Below are 11,465 nucleotides of genomic sequence, written 5' to 3' on the forward strand. Positions count from 1 at the left end.
CCTTAATTCCAAAACCAGACAAAGACCCCACCAAAACGAAGAATTATAGACCAATATCCCTGTTAAACATGGATGCAAAAATTCTCAAAAGATACTAGCCAATAGCATACAACAATACATTAAGAAGATTATTCACCATGGCCAAGTAGGATTTATCCCTTGGATGCAAGGCTGGTTCAACCCTCGTAAAACAATCAATGTGATTCATCATATCAGCAAGAGAAAAAACCAAGAACCATATGATCCTCTCAATAGATGCAGAGAAAGCATTTGACAAAATACCGCATCCATTCTGATTAAAACTGTTTAGAGTGTAGGGAGAGAGGGAACATTCCTCAGCATCTTAAAAGCCATCTACGAAAAGCCCACAGCAAATATCATTCTCAATGGGGAATCACTGGGATCCTTTCCCCTAAGATTAGGAACAAGACAGTGATGTCCACTCTCACCACTGCGATTCAACATAGTACTAGATGTCCTTGCCTCAGCCATCAGACAACAAAAAGAAATAAAAGGCATTCAAATTGGCAAAGAAGAAGTCAAACTCTCCCTCTTTGCAGATGACATGATACTCTACATAGAAAACCCAAAAGACTCCAGCTCAAGATTCCTTGAACTCATCCAGCAATTTGGCAATGTGGCAGGAAACAAAATCAATGCCCAGAAGTCAGTGGCATTTCTATACACTAACAATGAGTCTGAAGAAAGAGAAATGAAGGAGTCAATCCCATTTACAATTGCACCCCAAAGCAGAAGATACCTAGGAATAAACCTAACCAAAGAGTTAAAGGATCTATAACCTAAAAACTACAGAACACTTCTGAAAGCATTTGAGGAAGACACAAAGAGATGGAACAATATTCCATGCTCATGGATTGGAAGAATTAATATTGTGAAAATGTCAATGTAACACCGGCACTTTACACGTATAATGCAATCCGTATCAAAATACCATGGACTTTCTTCAGAGAGTTGGAACAAACTATTTTAAGATTTGTGTGGAATCAGAAAAGACCCCGAATTGCCAGGGCAATATTAAAAAAGAAAAAACGTAGCTGGGGGCATCACAATTCCAGATTTCATGTTGTACTACAAAGCTGTGGTCATCAAGACAGTGTGGTGCTGGCACAAAAACAAACAGATAGATCAGTGGAACCAAATAGAGAATCCAGAAGTGGACCCTCAACTTTATGGTCAACTAATATTCGAGAAAGGAGGAAAGACTTTCCACTGGAAAAAAGGCAGTCTCTTCAATAAATGGTGCTGGGAAAGTTGGACATCCACATGCAGAAGAATGAACCTAGACCATACACAATGGTATGCACCATATCTCTTGCACCGTACACAATGATAAACTCAAAATGGATGAATGATCTAAATGTGAGACAAGATTCCATCAAAATCCTACAGTAGAATACAAGCAATACCGTTTTTGAACTTGGCCACAGTAACTTGTTGCAAGACACATCCATGAAGGCAAGAGAAACAAAAGCAAAAATGAACTATTGGGACTTCATCAAGATAAGAGACTTTTGCACAGCAAAGGATACAGTCAACAAAACTAAAAGACAACCTACAGAATGGAAGAAGATATTTGCAAATGACGTATCAGATAAAGGGCTAGTATCCAAAATCTATAAAGAACTTATCACACTCAACAGCAAAGAAACAAACAATCTAATTGTGCAATGGGCGAGAGACATGAACAGAAATCTCATAGAGGAAGACATAGACATGACCAACAAGCACATGAGAAAATGCTCCACATTACTTGCCATCAGGGAAATACAAATCAAAACCACAATGAGATACCACCTCACACCAGTGAGAATGGGGAAAATTAACAATACAGGAAACAACAAATGTTGAAGAGGATATGGAGAAGGGAACCCTCTTGCACTGTTGGTGGGAATATGGACTGGTGCAGCCACTTTTGAAAACTGTGTGGAGGTTCCTCAAAGAGTTAAAAATAGAGCTACCCTATGACCCAGCAATTTCACTGCTGGGGATTTACCCCAAAGATACAGATGCAATGAAACACTGGGATACCTGCACCCCGATGTTTATAGCAGCAATGTCCACAATAGCCAAACTGTGGAAGGAGTCTCGGTGTCCATCGAAAGATGAATGGATAAAGAAGATATGGTTTATGTATACAATCGAATATTACTCAGCCATTAGAAATAACAAATAAAAACCCACCATTTGCTTCAATGTGGATGGAACTGGAGGGTATTATGCTGAGTCAAATGAGTCAATCGGAGAAGGACAAACATTATATGGTGTCATTCATTTGGGGGATATAAAATATAGTGAAAGGGAATAAAGGGGAAAGGAGAAAAATGAGTGGGAAATGTCAGAAAGGGAGACAGAACATGAGAGTCCCCTGACTCTGGGAAACGAACCAGGGGTGGTGGACGGAGAGTTGGGCAAGGGGTGGCGGTTACTGGGTGACAGGAACTGAGGGGGGCACTTGATGGGATGAGCTCTGGGTGTTATTCTGTATGTTGGCAAATTGAACACCAAGAAAAAATAAATTTATTCAAAAAAATAAAAATAAATAAATTTTAAAAATCAACTCAAAATTTATTAAGGACTTAAATTTAAGATCTATACCATAAAGCACCTAAAAATAAAAAAGCTCCTGGCATGGGTCTTGGTAATGACATTTTGGATATAGCATCTAAAGTATAAGTAACAAAATAAAAAACAACAGTACTTGAAACCAAAAAGCTTTTACATAACAAAAGAAATCCATCAACAAAGTGAAAGGCAACCTGTAGAATGGGAAAACATATTTGCAAACAATATACCTGATAAGAAATTACTATCCAAAATATATGTTACTCATACAACTCAACAGCAAAATAAATAAATAGATGCTAGATAGATAGATGCTAGATAGATGATAGATGATAGATAGATAGATGATAGATAGATAGATAGATGATAGATAGATAGATAACCCAATTAAAATGTGAGCAAAGGAAGTGAATAGACATTTCTCCTAAGAAGATAAATGAAAGCTTAACAGGTATATGGAAATTAAAATCAGAATCACAAAGAAGTATAACCTCTCATGTCTGTTAGAATGGCCATCATTCAAAAGAAAAGATATAACAAATTCTGACATGGATGTGGAAGAAAGGAAACTCTTTTACACTGTTAGTGGGATTGTAAATTGTTATAGCCACTAAGAAAACAGTACTAAGTATCCTAAAAAGATTAAAAATAAAACTACCATAAGATCCAGGAAGTGCACATCTGGCAAGATATCCTAAGGTAACAAAAACAGTAACTTGAAAAAATATCTGCACCCCCATGCTCATAGGCAGCACTATTTACAACAGCAAAGACATGGAAACACTTGTCCTTTGGTGGGAAAATGGATAAAGAAGTTCTTATCACAAGGAATATACAGTCATAAAAAATGAGGAAACCCTACCATTTGTAACAACATAGATGGACCTTGAGGGCATTATGCTAAATGAAATAAGTCAAAGAAAGACATATACTGTATGATCTCACGTATATGTTGATTCTAAATAAAACAAAACAAAGTATAGAAAAAGAAATCACACTTGTGGTTACCAGAGCAGGAGGGGCAGGGGTGGGGATTGGAGGAAGGAGGTCAAATGGTGCAAACTTTGAGTTATAAGTAAATAAGTACAAGGGTACTAATGTACAACATGATGACTCTAGCTAATGCTACTTTATGATATATAGGGTAGTTTTTTTTTAAAGAGTAAATCCTAAGAGTTCTTATGATAAAGAATATTTTTCCCTTTATTCTTTTCTTCTTTCTTTTATTTTTATTGTCTCTATATGAGAAGATGGATGTTACCTAAACCTATGGTGGTAATCCTTTCACAATATATGTAAATCAAACCATCATGCTGTATGCCTTAAACGTATACAGTATTGTATGTCAGTTTTTTCTCAATAATATTGAAAGAAAAATAAGATGTCAAAATAGTAGGCACAGTACATATATCAGAATGTATTCTCTGCAGTCCAAAAGTGTTGAAACTGTTTTGATAAGAAATAATTTCTTTTCCCATTGATTTCAAATCTATTGGTGGTAGTCACTGCAGTGATGCACATTGACACCAGGTCTAGAAACAGCTTGATCCTCATTTTTTTTTCATTTAATATATGTAGTCAACTGTATGAGGTGGTTACAAATATCAGCCACTTCAAAAGTAGCACATATTCCAAACATATTAAGTTTTACCCTGATTCATCAACTCCAACGTTTTATTGAATTTCCATCATTTGTCTCTTCTGCCCCAGAATCTCTCATAACCATAGTGCTTACTATCTCTAAAACCAGACTGTCCTCCCAATCTCAGGCTCCTCATACCAACTGCTATAAACCATGAACATAAGGACTCCCCATTTTGGAATAAGTAATCACTGTGGGGGTTGTTGAGTCTGGAACCAGTCCTGGTTCTGCTACTTACCGGGTGTCCAACTTGAAAACCATAACCTCTCTAATCTTTTTTAAAAACGTTTAGAATAGAAACAAGATTTATTAGATTAAAATAAGATTAAATTCTTTAAGGTTTCACTTTGCTCTCCAGTTAAGACTTGGAAGTATAATAAAATCACCATGATGTAAAAGATCACTGGCTCAGAAATCACCTTTTTAAGACATAAATCTGATCATGTCCCTTGACAATACATTCATCCCCCCTACTCTTCATATCCAATCCACCCCTGACCTGCCAGTTTTACTTCCTAAATATCTTCCAAAAATGTGCACTTCTTTCCTCTAGCCTGGTCCAAACCAACATTATTTTCTGTCATGACAAATACAACTGTTTCCTCAGTAATATATATGTATCTTCCTGCATCCCCTATTATTTTAATACTACAGCCAGGATAGTCTTTTCAGAATGAAAATGTAATCATGCTGTCTCAACTGATTTTCTAGTGCCATTAGGATACAAACTAATTCATTAATGTAGCCAGTCTAAGCCCTTTAATGGGCCAACCTAGAACTTCTTCTCCATTCTAGGATCTTTTATTATTCTACTTATTCTACCATCTTTTATTCTAGGACCACTTTTTTTCCATCAACATATCCACTGCTCCCTGGCCACCACTATGCTTGAGCCACACTGATCTTAGTTGGGTAAACTTCATACTTATTATTCTTCCTCCCAACTTAGTATCTTTGCATATACTATTCTGCCTCCATGAAATGTCTGTCTTTACTCTCATATCTAATTAATGCCAACTCAACTTATCAATTAGTCTTAAGCATCATTTGCTCATGGAAGCCTTCCCTAATCACCTAGAAGAGGTCAAATCTACATATTACAGAATCTCATTCACCATATGTCTCTCCTTTATAATACTCTTCACACTTGTAATTTAACATCTATTTCTTACAGTATATGATAAATATATGTCTTCTACACTAGTCAATGAGCTTGAAGAGGACAGGTCACTACTACATCCCTAGCACCTAACATAGTTCCTGCCACATAATAGATTTTTTGAGTCAGGTTGCCTCGATTATAGTCCTAGCTAGTGTCTATTTTTCTGTGTGATCTTTGATTTTTCAAAGAGTATAATCTCTATATGCTTCAATCTTCACACCTTTAAAATGAAAGTAATAATCTCTTTATCATAGAGTTATTTCTAACAAATAAGATCTGATCATACACAAGATGCAATTATTTCTGAAATTTTGATGTATAGTTCATATATGTGAAGTGAAAGAATAAAATTAATAAAACTAGTACTATTACATACTGGGTATATATTGGTATAACCCAGTAACACCTCCAGAAAGGTATAGATGGCAGACATATGAATGACTTCCTATCTCTGGCTAAATCCACTATTTCTTAATTTTTTGTGGATATACTTTCTAAAGAATGGAAATTGACTTGTCAATGACCCTAAAATCCTTTTCCTATAGCCCATATATCTCTGCTCACAGCCTTCATTCCTCTTGTACATATGACATAACTGTAATGTTCTAGTAGGAACTTTCAGGATTGATGAATTAGTCTTAAAACTTGGTAATTTCAGAGATGGGGTCATATCCAAAAATGGCCTCTGATCAGCTCACACTCTTATGGGAGAAAGTAAGAGTTATCTGGACCATATTGTTAGAGAACTAGAGTAGGAGGAAGAGAAAAGAGATTTTATGTTTAAAACTTGTCACATTTTTCTTTTACAAAAGATTTACATTCTACCACAAAAAAAGATATTGACTGTAACTATAATTTATACCAAGAAGCTATTATGACAGGAAAAAAGGATAACTAAAGCAGTAGTTGTATATGTCTTGCCAACTACTGGATCATGGTGTCTAACACAAGACCTAGCATTTAATGGGCTCTCAGTAAGTATTTGTTGGAGGAATAAATGATGTGAATAAATAAAAAATAAATGAATGAATAGAACAACATTGGCAAATGTAAGTAGAAGCATTGAACAAACACATTAGTAACATTGAAGACTACTTATTCTAACTCGGAGGATTAGTTCTTGCTTTTAGTCTCCACTTAATCCTTTACAATGTCCTCAAGGCATAAAGGTGCTTTAATATCAGTTATCTCAAGATCTTCCTGTGTGAGATCAAAGGTCTCTTTAGTAATACATGTAGCTAAGACCAATGAATGTCAGTGAAATTAGTATCAAATTTTAGCCTACAAATTCCACTTCAAAGTGTATTTGCCCTCCTTTCTTCTTTGGTCCCAAGAATGCCATACCATTCACAAATGAGCCATCCATTAAACATTTCTTGACTCTGTTTTAATGATGTAGCACCTGAAAACTGAAGTATAATATAAATCTGGAAGATTCTCATAGGACCTTTAACTTATTTTGATGAGTCCAGAAGAGAAGAAACTTGAAAAAATATATCCATGATTATAGTGCAGTTGGAGAGAGGGCTAGAAATTTTACTTTACCATAATAATTAAAACCATAATTGCTCAGTACTTTGTGCATTACACAAAAAAATAAAGATCCAGAGTATTTTTAAGAGTACTCCCACCAAATAGTATATATACACACATCTAATTTACATATGTGCATATGTATCAACATATCATGCAAATATATTATATATTTATATATGTTACATATACAGTGCATTATGTATGTATATCATGTAAATTTTTACATATATAAACATATATATCATGTAAATACATGATTAGGGCTACTTTTTCACATAGAAACAGAAGAAAGGATGATATTAACTAAACAGTAATCACAGTTAATGTGCTTGTTTGATGTTTTGTTTTGATTTAGTTTGGTTTAAAACTCTTGACTAGACTCCATTTGAAAAAACAACCTGGTTAAATATGCAGTTTGTTTCTTGAGATGGAGAGATGAAGAGAGAGTTAGATGAAAATCTAACTCTCATGCACTTTGAAATTAGAATAATGAAAAGGAGGGGAAAGTTTGTCAAACAGGAGGATGGCCAAACACAACTACACAGTCTGAGCCTCAAACAGTTCCTGTTTGAAGAGTCAAAGAGCTGTTGAAAGAAAGAGAATACATATTCCTTTTCCATGCTGCACCATGAAGGGCAGAATTCAGCTCTGTTTTTAATGCCAAGCTGTCAAACTATAAAAAGGAGTATTATTCTAGAATCCTTGAAATGACTTATGAAAAGCCTTTCAGAAGATTAAGAGCCTGGTGATGCTTTGCAAATGTCTCACTTGAAACTGAAATTCTTAAAAATAAATGTTTACTTTGATTTTCATTTAGAGAAAAAATTCAATGTCTCCCCCTATATCTAAGTGCTATTTAACCACCTGCTGTATACTTAAAATGGTTTACCTATCCATCTATTATCCGAGCCTGTATGAATGATATAGATACATCTTTGCAATGGAATCATTCTGCTCTTTGTTTCTTTATTGACAGCATTCTTTTTTTAAAGATTTTTATTTATTTATTTATGAGAGACACACTCAGAGAGAGAGAGAGAGAAGCAGAGACACAGGCAGAGGGAGAAGCCTCGATCCCTGGTCTCCAGGATCACGCCCTGGGGTGCAGGCGGCGCTAAATCGCTGCGCCATCTGGGCTGCCCCTATTGATAGCATTCTTAAATTTTTGTTCTCCCTTATTGCCTATTAAACACAAACTGAGGGCAGCCCGGGTGGCTCAGCGGTTTAGCGCCGCCTTCGGCTCAGGGTGTGATCCTGAGGTCCCAGGATCGAGTCCTACGTCGGGCTCCCTACATGGAGCCTGCTTCTCTCTCTGCCTGTGTCTCTGCCTCTCTCTCTCTCTCTCTCTCTCTCTCTCTCTCTAATAAATAAATAAAATCTTTTTTAAAACCCCACAAACTGAGGGATCTATGCATTTATTGTATATATCATATATCTAGCAACTGATCTATCCTAATAAAAACATAGTAAGTTTATATTATATATAACATTATATATAAACATGATATAGTACTCTCTATATTTCTGGCAATGTGGTGGACTATATGTACAGAGAAATGGCTCCTGGTATAGAACACTGAACTTGCCAAGCACGTTACAAACATACAGTCTATAATATATGTTTCTGGGCATAAAGTGAACTAAATGGACAGAAAAATATCTCTTCATACAGAATACCTTAAAGATGTTTTGTGATAAAATAAAATAACCAATGGAAGAGCTATAAACAACAAAAAATGTAATAACAGAGGACCACAGGAATAGGCCCTGGCTATCAGGGCCCTGCTTGCACTATGTACGGCTACCCTACCTGAACTGATTTATAGCTCTTTAGGAAGAAGCAGACATGTGAACCAACCTGAGCTGATCAAAGATTCTCCTGGAGATTTAACTAAGATTCAAAAATTGCAAGTCAATCTCTTTATATGGTTATAAATTTGAGAGTTGTAGGGCAATAATATTTTGTCACTTGGGCATAGAAACAAAGTTAGTCTTCTACAAGAGAAAAATGATGTAGAGAAAGAGAATGAAGCAATAGACAGTGCTTCTGAAGTTTATGGCAGCTTGTTATTTCTTGATTCTAGTCCCTTTTTGAGAACCAGATGCTTTCCTGCTTGAATTACTCGACTAGGGTTGCTATAACAAAGTAAGAAAGACTGGGTGGCTTAACAAAATATTTAATTAATACATATTTTTTTAATTTGAGTGTAGTTGACACACAATGTAACATTAGTTTCAGGTATATACCATAGTGATTTCAATTTATCCATTTGTTATGTTATACTTGTCACAAGTGTAGCTACAATAATCTGTAGTGATGACTAATCTATCACTAATCTGTCAGTGATAACACAATGATATTACAGTATAATTGACTATATTCCCTGTGTTGTACCTTTTATTCCCATGATTTATTTATCCCATAATTGGAAGCCTGGATCTCCCACTCTCTATCATCCACTTTGCCTATCCTTCCATCCCTTCCCTCTGGCAACCATCAGTTTATTCTCTATATTTATAAGTCTAATTTCAATTTTGCTTGTTTATTCATTTTGTGTTTTAGATTCCATGTATCAGGAAAGTCATGTGGTATTTCTCTTTCTCACTTGACTTATTTCACTTAGCATAATACATGTTGTTGCAAATAGCAAGAGCTCATCCTTTTTATGGCTGTATAATATTTTATTGCATGTGTGTCTCTGTGTATGTAAATTTTATATATATATATATATCACATCTTCCCTATCCACTTGTCTATTAATGAACATATATGTTGCTTGATATGTTGGCTATTGTAAATAATGTTGCAATAAACATAGTGAAACATATATCTTTCCATTTTTTTAAATATTTTTATCGAAGTTCAATTTGCCAACATATACTATAACACCCAGAGCTCATCCCATCAAGTGCCCACCTCAGTGCGTGACACCCAGTCACCTCATCCCCCTGCCCACCTCCCCTTCCACTACCCCTTGTTCGTTCCCCAGAGTTAGGAGTCTCTCATGTTTTGTCACCCTCTCTGATTTTTCCCACTCATTTTCTCTCCTTTCCCCTATAATCCCTTTCACTATTTTTTATATTCCCCATATGAGTGAAACTATATAATGTTTGTCCTTCTCCGATTGACTTACTTTATTCAACATAATATCCTCCAGTTCCATCCACATCAAAGCAAATGCTAGGTATTCGTCATTTATAATGGTTAATATTCCATTGTATATATAGACCACAACTTCCTTATCCATTCATCTTTCAAGAAGGACACCGAGGCTCCTTCCACAGTTTGGCTATTGTGGACATTCCTGCTATAAACATTGGGGTGCAGGTGTCTTTGTTTTTCACTGCATCTGTATCTTTGGGGTAAATCTCCAGTAGTGCAATTGCTGGGTCATAGGGTAGCTCTATTTTTAACTCTTGGAGGAACCTCAACACAGTTAACCAGAGTGGCTGTATCAGTTCACATTTCCACCAACAGTGCAAGAAGATTCCCTTTTCTCCACATCCTCCCCAAAATTTTTCGTTTCTTGTCTTGTTAATTATCACAATTCTCACCGGTATGAGATGGTATCTCATTGTGGTTTGGATTTGTATTTCTCTGATGGCAAATGATGCGAAACATTTTCTCATGTGCTTGTTGACCATGTGTAAGTCTTCTCTGGTGACATTTCTGTTCATGTCTTTTGCCCATTTCATGATTGGATTGTTTGTTTCTTGGGTGTTGACTTTCATAAGTTCTTTATAGATCTTTGATAATAGCCCTTTATGTGATATGTCATTTGCAAATATCTTCTCCAATTCCATAGGTTAAATTTTAGTTTCAGGGCAGCTCGGGTGGCTCAGCAGTTTAGCATGGCCTTCAGCCCAGGGCCTGATCCTGGGGAACTGGGATTGAGTCCTGTGTTGGGCTCCCTGCATGAAGTCAGCTTTTTCCTCTGCCTCTGTCTCTGCCTCTGTGTGTGTGTGTGTGTGTGTGTGTATGTGTGTATCTCTCATGAGTAAATTATAAAAAATATTTTTTAAAAATTTAGTTTTGTTGATTGTTTCTTTTACTGTGCAAAAGCTTTTTACCTGATTAAGTCCCAATAGTTCATTTTTGCTTTTGTTTCCCTTGTCTTCATAGATGTATCTTTTTTTTATGATAGTCACAGAGAGAGAGAGAGAGAGGCAGAGACACAGGCAGAGGGGCAAGCAGGCTCCACGCACCGGGAGCCAGATGTGGGATTCGATCCCAGGTCTCCAGGATTTCACCCTGGGCCAAAGGCAGGTGCCAAACGGCTGCACCACCCAGGGATCCCTTCATAGATATATCTTGCAAGAAGTTCTGTTACCAACTTCAACAAGGGTGTTGCCTGTGTTCTCCTATAGGATTTTGATGGATTCTTGTCTCCCATTTAGATCTTTCATCCATTTTGAGTTTATCTTTCTGTATGGTGTAAGAGAATGGTCTAGCTTCATGCTTCTGAACATGTCTCTCAATTTTCCCTGAACCATTTATTGAAGAGACTGTCCTCTGGCCAGTGGACAGTCTTTCTTGATTTG

The sequence above is a fragment of the Vulpes lagopus genome, chromosome X (genome assembly GCF_018345385.1).
Source record: "Vulpes lagopus strain Blue_001 chromosome X, ASM1834538v1, whole genome shotgun sequence".
NCBI lineage: Eukaryota > Metazoa > Chordata > Mammalia > Carnivora > Canidae > Vulpes > Vulpes lagopus.